The following is a 22,525-nucleotide window of genomic DNA, read 5'->3' on the forward strand; positions in this document are numbered from 1 at the left end:
AAACAAAGTGTGAACTGTATATACAACAAAAAATGTCCTTTAATTTTTTTCTTTTTTTAACATATTTATTGGAGTATAATTAAAATGGTGTGTTAGTTTTTGCTTTATAACAAAATGAATCAGTTATACATACCCATATGTCCCCATATCTCTTTCCTCTTGCGTATCCCTGCCTCCCACCCTCCCGATCCCACCCCTCTAGGTGGTCACAAACCACAGAGCTGATCGCCCTGCGCTATGCAGCTGCTTCCCACTAGCTGTCTATTGTACATTTGGTAGTGTATATATGTCCATGCCACTCTCTCACTTTGTCCCAACTTACCCTTCCCCCTCCCTATATCCTCAAGTCCATTCTCTAGTAGGTCTGTGTCTTTATTCCCATCTTGCCCCTAGGTTCTTCAGAATTTTTTTTTTTATTCCATATGTGTGTCTTAGCATACGGTATTTGTTTTCCTCTTTCTGACTTACTTTACTCTGTATGACAGACTCTAGGTCCATCCACCTCACTACAAATAACTCAATTTCATTTCTTTTTATCACTGAGTAATATTCCATTGTATATATGTGCCACATCTTCTTTATCCATTCATCTGTTGATGGACACTTAGGTTGCTTCCATGTCCTGGCTATTGTAAATAGAGCTGCAATGAACATTTTGGTACATGACTCTTTTTGAATTATGGTTTTCTCAGGGTATATGCCCAGTAGTGGGATTGCTAGATCATATGGTAATTCTATTTTTAATTTTTTAAGGAACCTCCATACTGTTCTCCATAGTGGCTGTGTCAATTTACAATCCCACCAACAGTGCAAGAGGGTTCCCTTTTCTCCACACCCTCTCCAGCATTTATTGTTTCTAGATTTTTTGGTGATGGCCACTTTGACCGGTGTGAGATGATATCTCATTGCAGTTTTGATTTGCATTTCTCTAATGGTTAATGATGTTGAGCATTCTTTCATGTGTTTGTTGGCAATCTGTATATCTTCTTTGGAGAAATGTCTGTTTAAGTCTTCTGCCCATTTTTGGATTGGGTTGTTTGTTTTTTTGTTATTGAGCTGCTTGTAAATTTTGGAAATTAATCCTTTGTCAATTGCTTCATTTGCAAATATTTTCTCCCATTCTGAGGGCTGTCTTTTCATCTTGTTTATGGTTTCCTTTGCTGTGCAAAAGCTTTTAAGTTTCATTAGGTCCCATTTGTTTATTTTTGTTTTTATTTCCATTTCTCTAGGAGGTGGGTCAAAAAGGATCTTGCTGTGATTTATGTCACAGAGTGTTCTGCCTATGTTTCCCTCTAAGAGTTTTACAATCTCTGGCCTTACATTTAGATCTTTAATCCATTTTGAGTTTATTTTTGTGTATGGTGTTAGGAAGTGTTCTAATTTCAGTCTTTTACATGTATCTGTCCAGTTTTCTCAGCACCACTTACTGAAGAGGCTGTCTTTTCTCCACTGTATATTCTTGCCTCCTTTATCAAAGATAAGGTGACCATATGTGCATGGGTTTTTCTCTGGACTTTCTATCCTGTTCTACTGATCTATATTTCTATTTTTCTACCAGTACCATACTGTCTTGATTACTGAAGCTTTGTAGTATAGTCTGTAGTATAGTCTGGAGCCTGATTCCTCCAGCTCCATTTTTTTTTCCTCAAGATTGCTTTGGCTATGTGGGGTCTTTTGTGTTTCCATATAAACTGTGAATTTTTTTGTTCTAGTTCTGTGAAAAGTGCTATTGGTAGTTTGATAAGGATTGCATTGAATCTGTTGACTGATTTGGGTAGTACAGTCATTTTCACATACTGATTCTTCCAATCCAAGAACATGGTATATCTCTCCATCTATTTGTATCATCTTTAATTTCTTTCATCAGTGTCTTATAATTTTCTACAAACAGGTCTTTTGTCTCCTTAGGTAGGTTTATTCCTAGGTATTTTATTCTTTTTGTTGCAATGGTAAATGGGCGTGTTTTCTTAATTTCTCTTTCAGATTTTTCATCATTAGTGTATAGAAATGCAAGAGATTTCTGTGCATTAATTTTGTATGCTGCTACATTATCAAATTCACAGATTAGCTCTAGTAGTTTTCTGGTAGCATCTTTAGGATTCTCTATGTATAATATCATGTCATCTGCAAACAATGACAGCTTTACTTCTTCTTTTCTGATTTGGATTCCTTTTATTTCTTTTTCTTCTCTGATTGCTGTGGCTAAAACTTCCAAAACAATGTTGAATAATAGTGGTGAGAGTGGGCAACCTTGTCTTGTTCCTGAACTTAGTGGAAATGCTTTCAGTTTTTCACCATTGAGAAGCATGTTGGCTGTGGGTTTGTCATATATGGTCTTTATTATGTTGAGGAAAGTTCGCTCTATGCCTATTTTCTGGAGGGTTCTTACCATAAATGGGTGTTGAATTTTGTCAAAAGCTTTCTCTGCATCTATTGAGGTGATCATATGGTTTTCTCCTTCAATTTGTTAATATGGTGTATCACATTGATTGATTTGCGTATATTGAAGAATCCTTGCATTCCTGGGATAAACCCCACTTGATCATGGTGTGTGATCCTTTTCATGTGTTGTTGGATTCTGTTTGCTAGTATTTTGTTGAGGATTTTTGCATCTATGTTCATCAGTGATATTGACCTGTAGTTTTCTTTCTTTGTGACATTTTTGTCTGGTTTTAGTATCAGGGTGATAGTAGCATTGTAGAATGAGTTTGGGAGTGTTCCCCCCTCTGCTGTATTTTGGAAGAGTTTGAGAGGATAGGTGTTAGCTCTTCTCTAAATGTTTGATAGAATTTGCCTGTGGAGCCATGCGGTCCTGGGCTTTAGTTTGTTGGAAGATTTTTAATCACGTTTTCAACTTCAGTGCTTGTGATTGGTCTATTCATATTTTCTATTTCTTCCAGGTTCAGTCTTGGAAGGTTGTGCATTTCTAAGAATTTGTCCATTTCTTCCAGGTTGTCCATTTTATTGGCATATAGTTGCTTGTAGTAATCTCTCATGATCCTTTGTGTTTCTGCAGTGTCAGTTGTTACTTCTCTTTTTTCATTTCTAATTCTATTGATTTGAGTCTTCTCCCTTTTTTTCTTGATGAGTCTGGCTAATGGTTTATCAATTTTGTTTACCTTCTCAAAGAAGCAGCTTTTAGTTTTATTGATCTTTGCTATCGTTTCCTTCATTTCTTTATCATTTATTTCTGATCTGATCTTTATTATTTCTTTCCTTCTGCTAACTTTGGGGGTTTATTGTTCTTTTTCCTCTAATTGCTTTAGGTGTAAGGTTAGGTTGCTTATTTGAGATGTTTCCTGTTTCTTGAGGTAGCATTGTATTGCTATAAACTTCCCTCTCAGAACTTCTTTTGCTGCATCCCATAGGTTTTGGGTCATTGTGTTTTCATTGTAATTTGTTTCTAGGTATTTTTTGATTTCCTCTTTGATTTCTTCAGTGATCTCTTGGTCATTTAGTAGTGTATTGTTTAGCCTCCATGTGTTTGTATTTCTTACAGATTTCTTCCTGCAATTGATATCTAGTCTCATAGCATTGTGGTCGGAAAAGATACTTGATACAATTTCAATTTTCTTAAATTTACCAAGGCTTGATTTGTTACCCAAAATATGATCTATCCTGGAGAATCTTCTATAAGCACTTGAGAAAAGAGTGTATTCTGTTGTTTTTGGAATGAATGTCCTATAAATATCAATTAAGTCCATCTTGTTTAAAGTATCATTTAAAGCTTGTGTTTCCTTATTTATTTTCATTTTGGATGATCTGTCCATTGGTGAAAGTAGGGTATTAAAGTCCCCTACTATGAATGTGCTACTGTCCATTTCCCCTTTTATGGCTGTTAGTATTTGCCTTATATATTGAGGTGCTCCTATCTTGGGTGCATAAATGTTTACATTTTTTATATCTTCTTCTTGGATTGATCCCTTGATCATTATGTAGTGTCCTTCTTTGTCTCTTGCAATAGTCTTTATTTTAAAGTCTATTTTGTCTGATATGAGAATTGCTACTCCAGCTTTCTTTTGATTTCCTTTTGCATGGGATATCTTTTTCCATCCCCTTACTTTCAGTCTGTATGTGTCCCTAGGTCTGAAGTGGGTCTCTTGTAGACAGTATATATATGGGTCTTGTTTTTGTATCCATTCAGACAGACTAAGTCTTTTGGTTGGAGCATTTAATCCATTTACATTTAAGGTAGTTATCGATATGCACGTTCCTATTACCATTTCCTTAATTGTTTTGGGTTTGTTATTGTAGGTCTTTTCCTTCTCTTGTGTTTCCTGCCTAGAGAAGTTCCTTTAGCATTTGTTGTAAAGCTGGTTTGGTGGTGCTGAATTCTCTTAGCTTTAGCTTGTCTGTAAAGATTTTAATTTCTCTGTCAAATCTGAATGAGATCCTTTCTGGGTAGAGTAATCTTGGTTGTTGGTTTTTCTCCTTCATCACTTTAAATGTGTCCTGCCACTCCCTTCTGGCTTGCAGTGTTTCTGCTGAAAGATCAGCTGTTAACCTTATGGGGATTCCCTTGTGTGTTATTTGTTGTTTTTCCCATGCTGCTTTTAATATTTTTTCTTTGTATTTAATTTTTGATAGTTTGATTAATATGTGCCTTGGCATGTGTCTCCTTGGATTTATCCTGTATGGGACTCTCTGTGCTTCCTGGACTTGATTAACTATTTCCTTTCCCATATTACAGAAGTTTTCAACTACAATCTCTTCAAATATTTTCTCAGCCCCTTTCTTTTTCTCTTGTTCTTCTGGGGCCCCTATAATTCGAATGTTGGTGTGTTTCATGTTGTCCCAGAGGTCTCTGATACTGTCTTCTTTTCATTCTTGTTTTCTTATTCTGCTCTGCAGTAGTTATTTCCACTATTTTATCTTCCAGGTCACTTAGCCATTCTTCTGCCTCAGTTATTCTGCTATTGATCTCTTCTAGAAAATTTTTAATTTCATTTTATTGTGTTCTTCATCACTGTTTGTTTGCTGTTTAGATCTTCTAGGTCCTTGTTAAATGTTTATTTTATTTTCTCCATTCTGTTTCCAAGATTTTGGATCATCTTTACTATCATTATTCTGAATTCTTTTTCAGGTAGACTGCCTATTTCCTCTTCATTTGTTTCATCTGGTGGGTTTTTGCCTTGCTCCTTCATGTGTGGTGTGTCTTCCTATTTTGCTTCACTTACTGTGTTTGGGGTCTCCTTTTCACAGGCTGCAGGTTCATAGTTCCCATTGTTTTTGCTGTCTGCCCCCAGTGGCCAAGGTTGGTTCAGTGGGTGTGTAGGCTTTCTGGTGGAGGGGAGTAGTGCCTGTGTTCTGCTGGATGAGGCTGGATTTTGTCTTTCTGGTGGGCAGGTCCACATCTGGTGGTGTGTTTTGGGGTGTCTGTGGCCTTATTATGATTTTAGGCAGCCTCTCTGCTAATGGAAAGGGTGTGTTCCTATCTTGCTAGGTGTTTGGCGTAGGGTGTGTACACTGTAGCTTGGTCATCGTCGAGTGGAGCTGGGTCTTGGTTGAGATGGACGTCTCTGGGAGATTTTTGCCATTTTATATTATGTGGAGCTGGGACGTCTCTTGTGGACCAGTGTCCTGAAGTTGGCTCTCCCACCTCAGAGGCACAGCCCTGATCCCTGGCTGGAGCCCCAAGAGCCTGCCATCCACACGGCTCAGAATAAAAGGGAGAAAAAAAAGAAAGAAAGAAGATAAAATAAAATAAAATTAAAAAGTTATTAAAATAAAAAATAATTACTTTAAAAAATTTTAATAATAAAAAAGGAAAAGAAAAAAGAGAGCAACCAAACAAAAAAAACAAATCCACCAATGGTAACAAGTGCTAGACACTGTACTTAGAAAACAAAAACAAAAACGGACAGACAGAACCCTAGGACAAATGGTAAAAGCAAAGCTATACAGACAAAATCACACACAGAAGCATACACATACACACTCACAAAAAGAGAAAAAGGGAAAAAAATATATATATCGTTGCTCCCAAAGTCCACCTCCTCAATTTGGGATGATTCGTTGTCTATTCAGGTATTCCACAGATGCAGGTACATGAGGTCGATTGTGGAGATTTAATCCGCTGCTCCTGACGCTGCTGGGAGAGATTTCCCTTTCTCTTTGTTTTCACAGCTCCCCGGGTTCAGCTTTGGATCTGGCACTGCCTCTGCGTGTAGGTCGCCTGAGGGTGTCTGTTCTTCGCTCAGGACGAGGTTAAAGGAGCCGCTGATTCGGGGGCTCTGGCTCACTCAGGGAGGGAGGGGCACGGAGTGCGGGGCGGGCCTGCGGCGGCAGAGGCCGGCATGACGTTGCACCAGCCTGAGGCGCGCCGTGCGTTCTCCCAGGGAAGTTGTCCCTGGATCCCGGGACCCTGGCAGTGGCGGGCTGCACAGGATCCCTAGAACGGAGGTGTGGATAGTGACCTGTGCTCGCACACAGGCTTCTTGGTGGCGGCAGCAGCAGCCTTAGCGTCTTATGCCCGTCTCTGGGGTCCGCGCTGATAGCCATGGCTCGCGCCTGTCTCTGGAGCTCCTTTAAGCAGCGCTCTTAGTCCCCTCTCCTCGCACACCAGGAAACAACGAGGCAAGAAAAAGTCTCTTGCCTCTTCGGCAGCTCCAGACTTTTCCCCGGATTCCCTCCCGGCTAGCCGCCGTGGCGCACCAACCCCCTGCAGGCTGTGTTCACGCCACCAACCCCAGTCCTCTCCCTGGGATCCGACCGAAGCCCGAGCCTCAGCTCCCAGCTTCACCCGCCCCGGCGGGTGAGCAGACAAGCCTCTCGGGCTGGTGAGTGCCGGTCGGCACCGATCCTCTGTGCGGGAATCTCTCCGCTTTGCCCTCCGCACCCCTGTGGCTGCGCTCTCCTCCGTGGCTCTGAAACTTCCCCCCTCCGCCACCCGCAGTCTCCGCCCACGAAGGGGCTTCCTAGTGTGTGGAAACCTTTCCTCCTTCACGGCTCCCTCCCACTGGTGCAGGTCCTGTCCCTATTCTTTTGTCTCTGTGTTTTCTTTTTTCTTTTGCCCTACTCTGGTACGTGGGGAGTTTCTTGGCTTTTGGGAGGTCTGAGGTCTTCTGCCAGCATTCAGTAGGTGTTCTGTAGGAGTTGTTCCACCTTTAGATGTATTTCTGATGTATTTGTGGGGGGGAAGGTGATCTCTGCATCTTATTCTTCTGCCATCTTGAAGCCCCTCCATGTCCTTTTATTTTGAAAGCGGTCACTTTCTAGAGATTGTTCTTATTGTATTTCCATTTTTTTCATTTTGCTCTCTAATGCTTTTTTTCTTCAAAAAGATAATATTCCCAGGACAGTGGTATACAGTTTGAAAAAGTTTTCCTTGTGTGCCCCCAGCATCAGAACCAAAGCCAATGGCATTTTCTACTGAGGAAAGTCATCTCTTAATTATTTCTGTCTGGATTATCTACTGTTTGTTTGTTCTAGATTTCCTTCTCCAAAACCCAGCTTGTGCCAGAACGTCTCCAAGTTCCATCAACTCCTCTAGTCTAGTTTTTTTTTCTCAAAAATAATGAGAATTAACTCTGAGATTAGCTTAACTAAAAAATAATTGGGTAGGTTGCTCTGCAGAAAAATGAATTTCACAGAGTAACATGAAAAAGAGAGGAATCATTTTGGATTCTCTATTATTATTATTATTATTACAACTACCATCACTAGTACTCTGATTATTACTTGGTCACATGACACTTTAAGACAGACCCCACCCTTTATTTTTCTGTAACATCCAGCTGAGCCAAGCACCATTTTGGAACTCTCTTTTTAGTTAAGTCAGAGGCCATAATTCTCCTACTGTTGAAAAATTATTTGGAACAAGGCTATTTCATAGCCTCGCAAGGTTCGAAGAGATCTTCAAGTTTAACCTCATACAACCACCATCAATTGTTCTGGTGTCCTCTCTGACGTTCCTGCCAAGAGGGTGGTCTGGCCTCTGATGGAACACTTTGGGGATGGTCTCTTCTCTGAAACACTAGGAGGTCCTCTCTTTGATCATCTTTCACCTCATTCCTGGAGCCATTGTAATTTCACTGTGGTTGGGTGGCGGAACACTCCAAAGGGATTGAAGGTAAGACTTGTCAGACAGGCCAGCCAAATCCAGTTGCAAAAAGGCAATTTGCTGTTGCTGGAATTAGTCCAGCACAGATACCATTCATATTAATAGGGATCTTTTTGAATTCGAATCTTATCTCCATGAGCCAGGGAGAACATCCATTGTTCTCCTGTTGTAAGTTAACAGCTTTGCATACTTTAGAAGCAATGAGCCTAAACAAAAAGGAATTTTCTTCCAGTGGTTTGTGGCCAGCAGGAGCTGTAGTGCATACCGTGTGCAGAAGAAATTTACTGGATTTTAGAGCAAGTCTCTCTGTTGCTTATTGCTTATTTTGTTACTCTGAGCTCCTCTCCTGTCCCAGTACTAACCCTTAGCTAATGTTAACCATTAGGCAAGGTAGAATTTCTTTTCTTAAGCAACAGCTCATACTTAATAACTGTCATGACAAATAACTTTGTTCTATTATACTAATTACTCAAAGGAATGTGTAGCTTTCTCATATTTTAAACGTTCTGTTTCTCATATAATTAGCTTGTTTAAAAAGCTACCCTTACCTGTAACAGGATGTGGTCATTTGGGGAAGCATATCTTGCATTTACAAAACATATTTTGATATGAAACAAACCCTGCTTCCTCTCTTGCTGTTTTATATCTCCCAGGTCAGAATTACAAAGAGGTAGCATTTAGAAGTAAGAACACTGATGAATGAACAGCCACTGAATTTGTCTTTGGGAGGATGGAGTTTGGGGACTCTTAGCTACTCATGGCACAGTAAGTCTAGTGGTCCCCGAGCAGGACCACAGAACCACAGGCTTCCAGAGTATTAGACGCTGGGCGTGATCATCAGCCTCGTGACTCATTCACGGGTGAGCTGGAATGGGGTGATCCAGGCAGGAGAGAACTTTAAAGAGAAGCAAAACTGTAGCCAAATGACTAGCAGGGCCCTGGAGTGCTGGGAAACCCAGTCGTCTGTTGGACTTCCCTCCCCCAAAAAAGGGCTTGTTTGTTAAAAAGCTCCCAGGCATTAAGTTTAGGTACAAGATTGGACACATCTGGAAGATGTAATTACTGAGCCTGCAATTAGTAAGCATGGTATCAACACACATGGAGCAGATTCATCTACTTTTCTTACACCTTCTGGGAGAGTTCAGCCTTTCAAACTTAGGTCTTAACTTTTCATTTGGGAAAATTGGTAACCATTCAATTGTTCGTGAGAGGTGAATTCTTATTGGGTGATGGAATGTGGCTACTGTGGAAATGATTTAATTTGATCAGACCCCTAAATTTCTAAGCCCTCCGAAAGGTGATTTCTTGAGACACAGAATGTTCTCTGAGTGTGTTCCTTGACTGCAGGGCACTGTAATATGAATCATTATACTCTAATTATATTGCAAATAATGTTAGTCTATGAGTGAAGCAATTTCTGTTTAAAAATGTTGCCCTGAGTGAAAGTCCACTGGTGATCTTTCTAGAAGATTGAAAGAAAACAGAACTCAGAAGTTTATACATACATATAAATATATGTATAGGTATAAATTCCAGAATTTAATCTATGTAGAAATTAATATAATTATATAATTGTATATATATACTTATATAAATTCATATACATTTCAGAAAAAATATATGTGTGTTTATCTTTGTAGGTCAAAACTAAAATCTCCATCTAGATATGCATTATTAGTATTTGACTGCCGGGCTTTAGGGTTTAAGAAGAGGTAGGAAGGGGGAACATCTATGAAAAAAGGCTGTTCTCATGCCATTTTCCAGTCTGGGTGGAATTCAAAAGTATCAGAGTTGGTGAAAAAAACCAGCCTTCTTCTCAAAGGTTTCTTGGCCAAGTTTTGATACCCCAAGAGGCTGAGGAAAACATCTGACCTTCTGGATACATACCACACTATCCAAACCTTTTTAGGCCAACCCATCACAGGCAATGGCCTCAACAAAACAGGCAGTACCTTAAGCAAACAAGACAGGGAGACTCTAAAGACAGGCAGCCTTATACTTTAGTTCCTGTAAGAAATGGTCAACTCAAAAATGTTTTCTTTTAACGGAGTTAAAAATAGTTGAAGCTGAAATAGCTCATCCTATGAAACACTTCAGAGTAAAATGTGTGCTTTACTTTTTTTTTCCTTTTTCTTTCTTTCCTTAAAAAATGTGTTGGCATTAGACAAGTCGGGCCGGAGCAGCCAGGATGGAATGTTAACCATGCCACCGGATGGCAAATTGGAGAGGAACACGCCTTTCATCTGAATTATAGGCTGGATAAGGAATGCACTATATTCTCTGCTATGTATGAGCAGGAGAAAACTTTCCCAGGGTATTTTTCTTTTGCATTTCTGACTCTTATTGGATTGGAAGCTGGTCCATGTGACCCAGCGGGGTCCATTTTCCATAATAAGGCTAAAAATATGCCAGAAATGTTTTCTTTAGCACAGTGTCTGAGTGTCAAACATGAAAGCGACAGAACTCCTTTTCCTGCAGATTCGATTTCACCTTTTCCTGGAGAAAGTTCCACTGTTATCCTACCATTCTGTCCCAGTGTTATTTTTGTGATAGGCTCCATCACCTGGCATGTAGTCCCGAATGGAATAATTGTAGAAATGTATTCGGTGTCCCTGTCAACTACAGATTTTGTTCTCTCTCTGTAGTTATGTCTCTAATGACTCACCTTCAGTAAATCATAGCCCTCAAAATGTTTTTTCCTGTAATGGGAATGCATTGTCACTGAGTCACGCATATCCTTTACCAGGTCTGTTATGATCAGTGAATTGCATCTGGGATTAAGGGGAGTCCAGGACTGTAACAGAGTCTATCTAACTGGATATGAAAGGATAATAAAGTGATCAAGAGCATGTACTTTAGTCAAGAAGAATTGGGTTGAATCAATTGATAGCCATATAATCTTTGGTAGACTTTATTTCCAAACTTTTACTTCTTCTTCTGCAAACTGGGTATAGAAAGTTGTTGAAAAAATTCTGATGTGTTTAGCATAGTGCTGGGGCTATTTTAAGAAAACCTGTAAACTTGGTCTCATTTCTAATTGATTGACTCAACTAACCAGAAAAGGAGTTCATAATTCCGTGGATAAAATGCTCTCACTATGATTAGGAGTATTGTTCCCGTCTCCTGATTCCTGGGTATGCCTGTCATTCAAGCGATTTAGACCAGTGGTTCTCAAACGGAGGCAACGTTTCTCCCCCAGCAGACGTTTGTTTTTGGCTGCCATACCTTTGGTGCGGTGGCGATTACTGGCATCTAGTGAGCAGAGGCCATGGATGTTACTAAACATTCTATCATGCACAAGGCAAAACTCCCCTCAGCAAAGAATTGTCTGGACTGAAATGTCAGTCATGCTGAGGATAAGAAACCCTGGAATACATTTTTCAGAACAAAAGCTTTAAGGTCTATTGTTTGATCTGGAAAGCTACCACAGGAGACATTCAAAGAAACAAACCCATTACATTTCTCTCCCTGCCTCATCTATTCCAGGAACAGTTTTGAGCTCCTACTAAGTTCAGAGCCACTTTATTGGTGGTTGAAATATAGTCTGGATTTCTGAAGCCCATGTGCTTCTCAAGAGGCCGTGATGCTGGGTAATGGGTAAAGGACAGATGGAGGAATTAGCTAAATCCTCCTGATGGTAAATGCATGCATTTAATCCTAGAGATTAAATATAAATGAGAAACAGCTTTCGATGGTTTAGTATCATTCCTAAGATTAAAGGAGAATTTTCCAAACTAAATTCATCTCCACAGCGAGTTGATATTTTTACCGATTTAAGAGGCTTTTACTAGCTTGCAGTAATATGTAGAAACCAGCCTTTCTACAGAATAGTTGCTACTTTTCCCAGTCCAGGCATTGCCAGATGCCAGGTATGAAGAAGGCCAGCTTCAAGGCTCACAAAAATGATATTCATTTCAAAGAAGTTCAAAGTCTTGTTTTCACTGAATTCAAAAATTAAAGTTAAAATTTTCTTTTTTAATTCAATAGAAGTATTTTGTCTCAGCCTCCCATCTTTTAAAGCTCTGAATCTTACTTTACTTTGCAGGAAGTGTTATCTGCTTCTGTCAAACTGCAAAGAAGCTGGTTTCAATTTAGAGATCTAACTGTATATGTAATCACATACATTAACCAATAACGATTTATAGTGTACATTTTTCTCCACATGTTTATAGTAAGTGCTTTCAGGATTATTCCACTTTCTTCCTCACTGCCCATGCTCTAGAGGTATTTGTCATAATTTGCTTATGATGGCTTCTCTCTGATTTCCCCAGAGTAAAAGTTCACTCAAATCACCACAGCCAGCTGAGGTGGTTCCATAATCAGAGGAATAAATGAATCCAGGCTCCTGTCTCTTGAGGTCTGTTTATGGTTCATGGCAAACTGAAAAGTTCTCAACCACTTATTATTTCTATTCTTGGCCCTGAGAAATTATTTTGCTTGTGTTCAGGTTAAATTTTTATCAGTACTAAAATTGTTGGTGTTGTAATTGGTTGATGATTGATTAACACTAGAAAAAAATTAGAAAAGCTTAGTATAAAAATATCTATAGAGAGCTACACCGCACTTTGGTAAATTAACTTAAGACCATGCACAGTTAATAAAGACTGGACAGTGGAAAGGACTTGATAAAGGGGACCCATAGATTCTAGTTTTACTCCCAGATGCAAACTAAGTAAGTTCACTTAGTACTTCTAAGTGTCCGGTAACTCGTCTAATAAAAGTGGATGGACTGAACTTCATGATTCCCTTTTAATGCTATCATTCAACAATTCAGTTGAAAATAACACTTTATTCCAAGTGTGTGATATTACACAGAAAAGAGGTCTATAATTAAATTTAGGGCACATGGGGCCACTTGGTCAAATAGTCAATTGTTTCTTAGCAAAAATACCAAGAAGGGCTCTGTGATCTATAAATATCCGTCATGTTCATAGCTCTGTTTCAGAAAGCTGCCTCTGGTGGCTTCTTCCACATATGCTGAGATTCTTGCCACGTGAGTTCATGGCCCTGATCATAGATGATTAGATGATTTAGCCATGGAAGCACCTGATACAAAGGCAACAATGTATATTTTGGGCAGAGGCTCCTAACATGCCCTAATATATCTCTTCTATACTGTAAAGTAGATGGCTGAGCCAATCCTTGAGAAGTTTGTTATGAGGGGAAGTCAACAGATAGTAGAGTGGCGGGGAAACCAAGAGAAGCTTAGGAAAATGGCAATAAATAGAAGGCATGAGGCATCCAATGCCATAAGAAAACAGAATCCATGGAGGAATAAAAGCCTGAGGCAATATTTGCTATAAGTAAGCAGAAACCCTGTAGTGCCAGTTCCTGTCTAGCCACAAGAGACATATTCAGAAAAGAGACACCCTTGGAAACATATATTAAAATCCAAACCAAATTTTTTGGGTTGTGAAATCATCATGATTCACGGTATTCATGACATTAAGAAGAATTAAAGGAGAAGAAAATAATGGGCTTTTCTCAAGTGGGATGCATTGTAAACAAATGCTAGTTATGTGTCTATGAGCGAGTTTGATCTAGAGTCTCTGCTGGTGCCTATACAGTGTGCCTTGATTTAACTTTGACCTTGAGTTCCATGAAGGTTGAATTGTGTTTCATTTAAGTGTGGTTGTATCATCTCTAGGTGGTAAGTGCTAGAACTTTGATATCCCATATTGTTCCTCTCCCTCCCCCATCCCCCTGCCCTTCTTCTTCTCCTTCTCCTTCTTCTTTGTCTCCTTCTCCTTCTCCTCCTTTTCCTTCTTCCTCATGTCTTATATATGTCTTTTTATGCTATATATATCCAGAAGAGATGAACCGTCCCTCATACCTCTCTGCATTCCCACTGACAGCCTGTTAAGGTGCTTCACACATAGTAGAAACTCAACAAATATTTGCTGAGGCAGTGATGAGGTGACAGAGAGTAGAATTACTTTTTCCAAACACGCACAATTTAGTTAATACACTTTATGGAATGCTAAAAGTTATTTTTCTTTCTACATCTTAAAAAAGTTTGAAAAAAATGTATGTGGACTGGACATATGAAACATTCCCTGGAGTATCCTGGCTCTGGTTACCTAAAGTCATGGCTGGGTCATGCATTCACCAGAGGTCAAAGCCTAGAGAATGCAGCTTTGAAGCTGCTCTGCATCAAGGTGTAATTTCAAGTTGCTAATAACTCAGGAACACTTGATCTCTTTCCTTATTCTTGCCCAGATGAGTCATTTTCTTGGTAGTTTACCTTGAGCTCCTCCTGTTTATACACAGCAGACTAGCTGGCATGGAAAATTGCGTGCATCTGTCTTTCATATTGAAACATATAGCTTTATGTGTTTTCTTTCTCTCCTTGCTATTCTTTTTCTCCGTGGTTCGTTTCTCTAGTCCCATTGTCTTTGCCTAAAACTAGGGAAATTTCTTCCAGGGTGAGTTCGTCCTAGATCTATCAGGAAGTTTGGGTCTGTACCTTTGACTGAATTTATTATATAAGAACAAACTAAATAACAAAAAGACTCACTGCATTGTTTCCCAAAGAATGATCCAGAAGAATTTCCACTTTTCAGAGCCTCATTTGTTTTCTAAATCCCCGAAGAGAGATTTGACTCAGCAAAAAATGAGTTTTGAGCCTTCTTCAGCAGCAGCAACGGCAGCTGAGCTGTGGATCTTGGCTCTAGGACTGGCCTAGTTATTCAGCAGATACTGTCCCAGCCAAGCCCTGGAACGGCTTTTAGCCACTGCCACAGATGCTGCCTACCAACTGTTGCCTAGGTGAGGAGAGCCTTGGCCATATATCCTGGCACCCTCTCCTTCCCCAAATCTGCCTGATTCATTTGTTCACACCACACCTTCAGAGTGGAAGGTATGATTGCTTGCCTTCTTGCTTGCTTATTTTTTCCTTTTCTCCCTTTCTGTCTTTCTTTTTTGACCTCGCAAGTAATCCAGCTAAAAAATGGAATTAGAGAAGGCACCCATGGATCAGCAACAGACAAAACAAGAAAAACTACTGCTGCTTATTTAAAACCGTTTTGGGTTCTTTAAAATTTCTTTCACTTTATTATTTTTTTCTAACATCATCTTGGGTTTTGAGCAACGGTTTGCTTTTTGTAGTTTTGACTTAAAGATTTGTCTTCTCTGGGTCTATGTAGTTGTAGGAGAGGTAATTGGTTAATCAATGGTATGACACACACACATAAAGTTGTGTAACACAAACTCAGAAGCCATTAAGAAAAGATTGATAGATGTGACTACATAAAAATAAAAATATTCTGCATGGTTAAAAAAAGGAAAAAAAATAGAAAACACTGTAGGTAAAGTCAGAGAATAAATAAAATAGGGAAAATGCTTGAAGCTCATTTCTCAGGCAAAGGACTAACTTCTTTAATATATAAAAAGCTCCTGCAAATCATCAAGAAAAAGATCAAATCTTTAGTTTAAAAATTGTAAAATATATCAATTGAAACTTCATGGAAGTGAAATTAAAATGACTTCTAAATGTATGAAAAGATGCTCAAACTCACTCATAATAAAAGAAATACAAATTGAAATAAATTCAGATACCAGTTTTTGCTTATCAGACCCAAGTGTGAGTCTACACTGTGTTGGCAAGGCTGTGGATGGTCAGGCACTTTTATACAGGGCTGGGGGTGAATATAAATGGTTAACACCTCTAAGGAAGCAATTTGGCAGCATCTATCAAAATTATAAATGCACACATATGTTGACTCAGAAATTCTACTTCTAAAAAAATTACCCTAGGCATATACTCATCCCTGTGTGAAATGGCACATATATAGGGCAATTCTTTCAGGCAAGATATTTTAGACAACCCAAATGGAATATTATTAAGCTGTTAAAAAAGAAAGGAGCCTCTTTGGGTACTGACATAGAAAGCTCTCCAAGAAATATTATTAATAGAAAAATCAAGGTGCAGAACAGTGTGTATAGTATGTTCCCATTTGTAGAAAAAGAAGAAAAAATTAGAGACTGATACAGAATATATATTTGCTTATATTTGCATAAAATAACTGGATGGAGGATGCACAAAAATTCCCACAAAAGGTAATAAAATGGCTGTAGCATTTAAAAATTTGTATGCTAGGGCTTCCCTGGTGGTGCAGTGGTTGAGAGTCTGCCTGCCGATGCAGGGAACACGGGTTCGTGCCCTGGTCCGGGAAGATCCCACATGCCGCGGAGTGGCTGGGCCTGTGAGCCATGGCCGCTAAGCCTGTGCGTCTGGAGCCTGTGCTCCACAACAGGAAGGGCCACAATGGTGAGAGGCCCGCATACCACACACACACAAAAAATTTGTATGCTATGTGAATGTCTTTCCTAATTAAAAAATGAATAAATAAGATTATTAGGAAAGAATGTGTCTTAAGGCAGTAGTACTTGAGACTACACACCAGCAAGGTGGTCTACAGCATGTATCATCTGAAGTGCCGGTTGCATCATCATTTCTTTTTGTCTTAGTTCAGGCTGTTATGAGAGACTATCATTAACTGGGTGGCTTAAAGAACAAACATTTATTTCTCACAGTTCTGGAAGTTGGAAGTCCAAGTTCAAGGCACTGGCAGATCTGGTATCTGGTGAGAGCCTGTTTTCTGGCATGCAGATGGTTGTCTTTTCATTGTTTCTTCACATGGCAAAGAGGGTTTGGGGGTAGAGAGAGAGAAGGCGCTCTCTTGTGTCTCTTTTTATGAAGGCACTGATCCCATTCATGAGGACTCCACCTTCATGACTTAATTACCTCTCAAAAGCCCTACCTCCTAATACCATCACAATGGGGGGTTAGGATTTCAACATTAGGATTTTGGGGGGACACAAACATGTAGTCCATAGCATCCTTACAGATACCTTCTTTCACATTCTACCTTTAAAATTTTGCCCTTGCTTTCCTCCAATTCTCATTAATTTTCTAAATACATTTCTACTTCTAAATTTCCTTCATTTATTATTCTTTTGACCTACATATACATTTATTAGCCTTTTCAGAGCTTGAATAGCATTAAACACTATTTGTAAACTTCATTGAGACAGGTGGCTGAGTGAGTTTTTAAGCCTGGAGACCTTATTCTGAGAATCAATGGAGACAAGAGTATGGTTTGACTTATAAAGTAAAATTAAACATGAACAAAAGATTTAATCAAGCAGATCACTTACTGCCCAAGGAAATTTTCTTATAAGTACCTGGGCTTAAGCCAGGTATGCTGCTCAGGTCTAAACAAATTGAGAAAACCTTTCAGTTCACGTCTTATTCTTTAGAAGTTTTGCAGAGCTGCCACTGAGTAATAAAAGAAGATTTATGGGTGGTCAGTTAGTTCCAAGTCACCATGACCAGGAAAACTCTAGCAACTAAGAACAACTTACTAAAAATGTGACCTTATTCAAATCACTAAATCTCCCAGAAATCCCAGCATCTTCATTTGTATGATTGGGATGTTTTTGAGAGACCAAATAAATTATCAGTATGGATGACAGCAATAACCGCTGTGGTAGCGGGTCTCCAAGAGGGCCCCCAATGAGCCCTACTTTCTGGTACTTATACCCTTGTGTCACCTCTCCCACATTGGACCAGTGTTGTCCTGTGACAAGTAGAATATGGCAGAGGTGGTGGTATGTCATTTCTGAGGTTAGGTTATAAAAGTTCTTTGTTCTGTTCTCTCTTTCTCTGTCTGTCTGTCTGTCTCTTTCTCTAGGAGAAGCCAGTTGCCCTATTGTGGGCAACTTTATTGAGAGGCCCACATGGTGAGGCACTTAGGCCTTCTGCCAGTGGTCACATGAGTCAGCTTGGAAGCAGAATCTCTAGCCTGGCCAAGCTGTCATATGGTTGTAGCTCTGGCCAATACATTTGAGTACAATCTTTTGAGATACTCTAAGAAAGAACTACCTTATTAAGCTGCTCCTGGATCCCTGCTCCCCAGAGACTTTGTGACGTAAATGTTATTTTAAGTTGCAAAGTTTTGGGGTAATTTGTTATGGTGCAATAGGTAACTAATACAACTCACATATCACCAGCAATAACTCACATATCACCAGCAATAACTCACATATCACCAGCAATAATAACCAGTCAATCTCTTTTCTCCTTTTTTTTTTGCTTTTCCATACCTTTTAACCATTTTTACAGCTGTTCACACGACAATCACATTTCCACTTAAAACAAATTGTTACAAAGATGCACAAAGAAAAGCAAAGGAATAAACTACAAGCAGTTACATAAGTGATACTTTTGTGATCTGACATTTTGTATCTCTTCTCTTCTTCATAGAAAGAACCTCATGGTGTTACTAAGGTCTAGATTTGGGTACAGTGATTCCAGTGGAATGATTGCCTTCCTGACTCACCATTTAGGTACCTGAGGCTATATCATCCACTAATTCAAACACTTGTCACCTCTGCCATGTTGTCCTGATTAATTACCACTCCTGGCACCCAATGCACGAGTCTCATGGGCAGCTACTCAGAAGACCAAGGTCCCTGATGGGAACAGGTATTCTGTTTTTATTGCCACTGATAGTGAACAATTGCATCAGATTTGTTGCCTTGATTCTGATTCAGATGGTTTCCATGAATTGTATTCAGTTTTAACCTGCAACAGCCCTTCCTAGAACACACACAAGGACTGAGAAAATGGAGAGCACTAACAAACTCTCATCACTTACACCTCAGTCCTGAAGCACTTCTTCCATCAACCTGATTTCTTACCTTCTAGCCTTTTTTCTTACCATTTGGGCCCCTATCTTATCTCTGTTTCCCTAATTCTTGTTTTCTGTCCTTCAGGTCACCTTTGCTAAACATCATACTTTGTTTCGCTTGGCCCTGTGATCTTTTCCTCTTGGTGCTTCCTCATTGGTAGAGATTTGGCCATAGTTTACTCTGTTACTTATTCCAGAGCCCCTTGTATACAATGCTGTCAGTCCCTAAATATAGACTGCAGTTGTTCTCAACCGTGGTTGGCATAAAAATCACCTGGAGAGTTTGAAAAAATATTCAGATGCCCAGGTCCTATTCGAGACCAATTCAATTAGATTATCTAGGTATAGGGCTCAGGCATGAATATTTATTAAAAGCTTTCCAGTTGATTTTCATGAGTAGCCAGATTTTAAAAGCAATAATGTGCAGCAAGTTCCATTGCTGTACCCACTAAACGAAAACCATCTGGGAACCAGATTCACACTCAGTGGCCAGTTTTTGACCTCTGACTAGAGGATGATTTGACAGGCTTGCTGGGAAGCCCAGGGGCTTTGTTTGTATACTTCCACAAGATGCTCCAGATGGGTAGAGGAAACAGTGAGCAGAGAATTCAGAAGCAATTAGCTAGTGCATATGCTTTCAGGGCAACCCTGCTCCAAGAGGACATCTGATAACCTGCAGATAATTATAAGTTTATGATGAACAAACCATTGCTGAAAGATGGCATTGTGCACATCTGTTGTTTAGAAAAAACTGTTGCAGAGTTTTTGACTTGGCACTAGGAATCTCAAACCATGGCTAATGATGTTTTCCTCTGACAAATTCTGTTTGTGCACATGGAGATTCAAGATAGGATGGGTGTTAAAGCTATGAGAAAGAAGGAATTAGGAGCTTGCCATTTTTGGGGAAGAATAAAACTACTGCTGTCTCCATATACAATTCTTAACCTAAGCATATGAATGGCCATATCTTTTGGCAGTGTTAGATATAGATATGACATTGAGAATATGGATCTGATCTTTCAATTAGTGTGCACAGCAAGATTCTCAAGATGAACAAAATATCATTTTAATGAACTTTTCAAATTTATCTCCTCTAACACATTTATATTATGTCAGCAATTTTAAGGGATGCTCATATGCAGAGCAAATGCTTTTTGGATTTTTTTTCACATTTTAACATATCAGTTTAAGATATTTTAATATAGCCACCATCACTGCTCTGTTGACTAATTAATGGAAATGGTATTGATCATCTTAAAAAATTTAAGTTAGTTCTATTCATAAGCTAGATGCATGGGTATGGGCTAAATTCCATCCATAATCTTGATAAAGAAAATTTATATATTGAATATATAATGAATATATTGAATGGATATGAATATTGATAACATAAATTCAGCATTTGAAATTGGGAGTTCTTAAACATTTACCAGTATTCCAGGCTCATTCTGACTGATGGTCCAGCTGACTGGGGGGTGGGAGCTCCTAGTGAGGCACAAGGAGTCTGTCTGTCCTGAGAGGTACCAACCTATAGAGGCACACAGACCTTCTTTTGGATCCTGGCTTCAGCACACACAAGTTACGTGACTCTAAGTAATCACTTCCCCCCTCATGCTGAGTCTCCAAAAGGAAGGTTGTGATATCTGCTTTCCCAAGTGATTGCTACAGTCAAATATTGTGAATGTGAAGCACACACCTGCTATTTACTGAGCTCTCCCTCTGAACAAACACATCATTAAGTGCTGAGGGGAAGAAGGAGAAGTATAAAGCATAACCGTTGTCTTCTAGCAGCTGACAGTATATTTGGGACAATAAAATACAAAGAACCAAAAGTTAACTAATTAAAAGCACAAGGTATTATTTTTTAAATGTAAATCAACACACATTATCTCACACATTATCTCACTATCACTGTGGGTCAGGAATCTGGGTCTCACAAGGCTGCAATCACAATGTCAGTTGGGCTGTGTTCTCATCTGGAGACTTTACTGGGAAAGAATCCACTTTTAAGCTTACTCAGGTTGTTTGAGAATTTTTTCCTTGTGGCTGTAGGGCTGAGGGCCAAGGACCTCAGCTTCTTGGGGATTTTCAGGGTCCCTCAGCTCCTAGAGGTTATATGCAGTTCCTGCCATGTGGCCCTTTCCACAGCCCCTCTTACAATATGGCAGCTTGCTTCTTCAAAGCCGATGAGGGATAATGTCTTTAGAGTGAGTTTGCTAGCATGACAGAATTTTACATAATGCAACATCATCCTGGGAGTGACAGCCCATCACCTTTGCCATATTTGGGAAGAAGCAACAGGTGCTGCTTTCACTCAAGGGGAAAGGGATCACACATGGGTATAAATACCAAAAGGCAGGGATGATTGTGGTGGGGGGTGGGTCTGTCCAACATAGCTGTGTCCAATAAAACTTTATAAAAACAAATGACATAATCATTAGATGCTATTAAAGTATACAAATTCAGATGAAGATATTTGTCTTTTATAATCTCATGTATCTTGCATGTCATAAGCCATGAAATTTCCTTTTATTAAATAGGTCTTCTCACCCTCACCTTATGTGTAAAGGTATGTGATTTAACTTAATCCTCAAAATGACCATTAGGAGATATCATTTGATTGATAAGAAGTAAGCTAAAAGATGTGTCTTAACTATAAGGCATATAAATACTCTATGTAATGAGTCAGAGGTTCTGAATATGAGTCAACCAAATGCTATTTGTAGTACAGGTGGGATTAAGAATCTGTATGTTGGGCTTCCCTGGTGGCACAGTGGTTGAGAATCCGCCTGCTAGTGCAGGGGACACGGGTTCGAGCCCTGGACTGGGAAGATCCCACATGCCGTGGAGCAACTGGGCCCGTGAGCCATAACTACTGAGGCTGCGCGTCTGGAGCCTGTGCTCCGCAACAACAGAGGCCGCGATAGTGAAGGCCCGTGCACCACGATGAAGAGTGGCCCTCGCTTGCCACAACTAGAGAAAGCCCTCGCACAGAAACGAAGACCCAACACAGCCAAAAAAAAAAAAAAAACTGTATGTTGTGAATATTAGGCTTGGGATGTGTAAGCTGTTATTGTCAATCTAAGGCCTGCTGGAGTGTAAGGCCAAGTGAGTGGAGAACCAGTGCAAGGAAGCAGATTAAGTCAGGTTTCCATAACTACCAGTGGTTTGCTTTCCAAGGGCTGATCTTCAGTACATGTTGACAAAAATGCTCCTGGAACAAAAGGTGGGGTGTGAGTCATCTTAGGGGCTGGTCAGAGTCAAGGGAAATAGGGTAACCAAAGACAGAATAGGGATTCTGCACATAAAATTTCTCTTTTGGGAGCAAAGGAGAGAAAGGGATTGCATTTCTTTTCTGTGAAGTTGCCTTACAATGAAACTATTCATTTTGCACTCATGGCAGCCTAATACTAATAATGGATCAGTTTCATGACACTTTCACAAAGATAGACTTCCTAAAATTATTAAGCTTGATTATAACCTTAGAAAGTGTTTGTCACTGAGCTTGTAATTATGTAAGTCTCCTATGCTGGGTTTTTGAAGATCAACCTCCAAAGATAGATCTCAATCCATCATTTCGTGGATAAGTGACATGCTTTGTGGACCCTTAAAGTTTTACTGCGTCTGCACAGTTCAAATTGCTTTGATCAATTTAATGAAAATAATGTTCAATAAAATTTGGGGGGGTTGTATAAACAAAACTTTTGATGTAATACAAATACAAAATTGATAGGTTATATTTTTCTTCCTTTTTGAAGCCTGCAGAAGA

The sequence above is a fragment of the Tursiops truncatus genome, chromosome 1, assembly GCF_011762595.2.
Source record: "Tursiops truncatus isolate mTurTru1 chromosome 1, mTurTru1.mat.Y, whole genome shotgun sequence".
Taxonomy (NCBI): Eukaryota; Metazoa; Chordata; class Mammalia; order Artiodactyla; family Delphinidae; genus Tursiops; species Tursiops truncatus.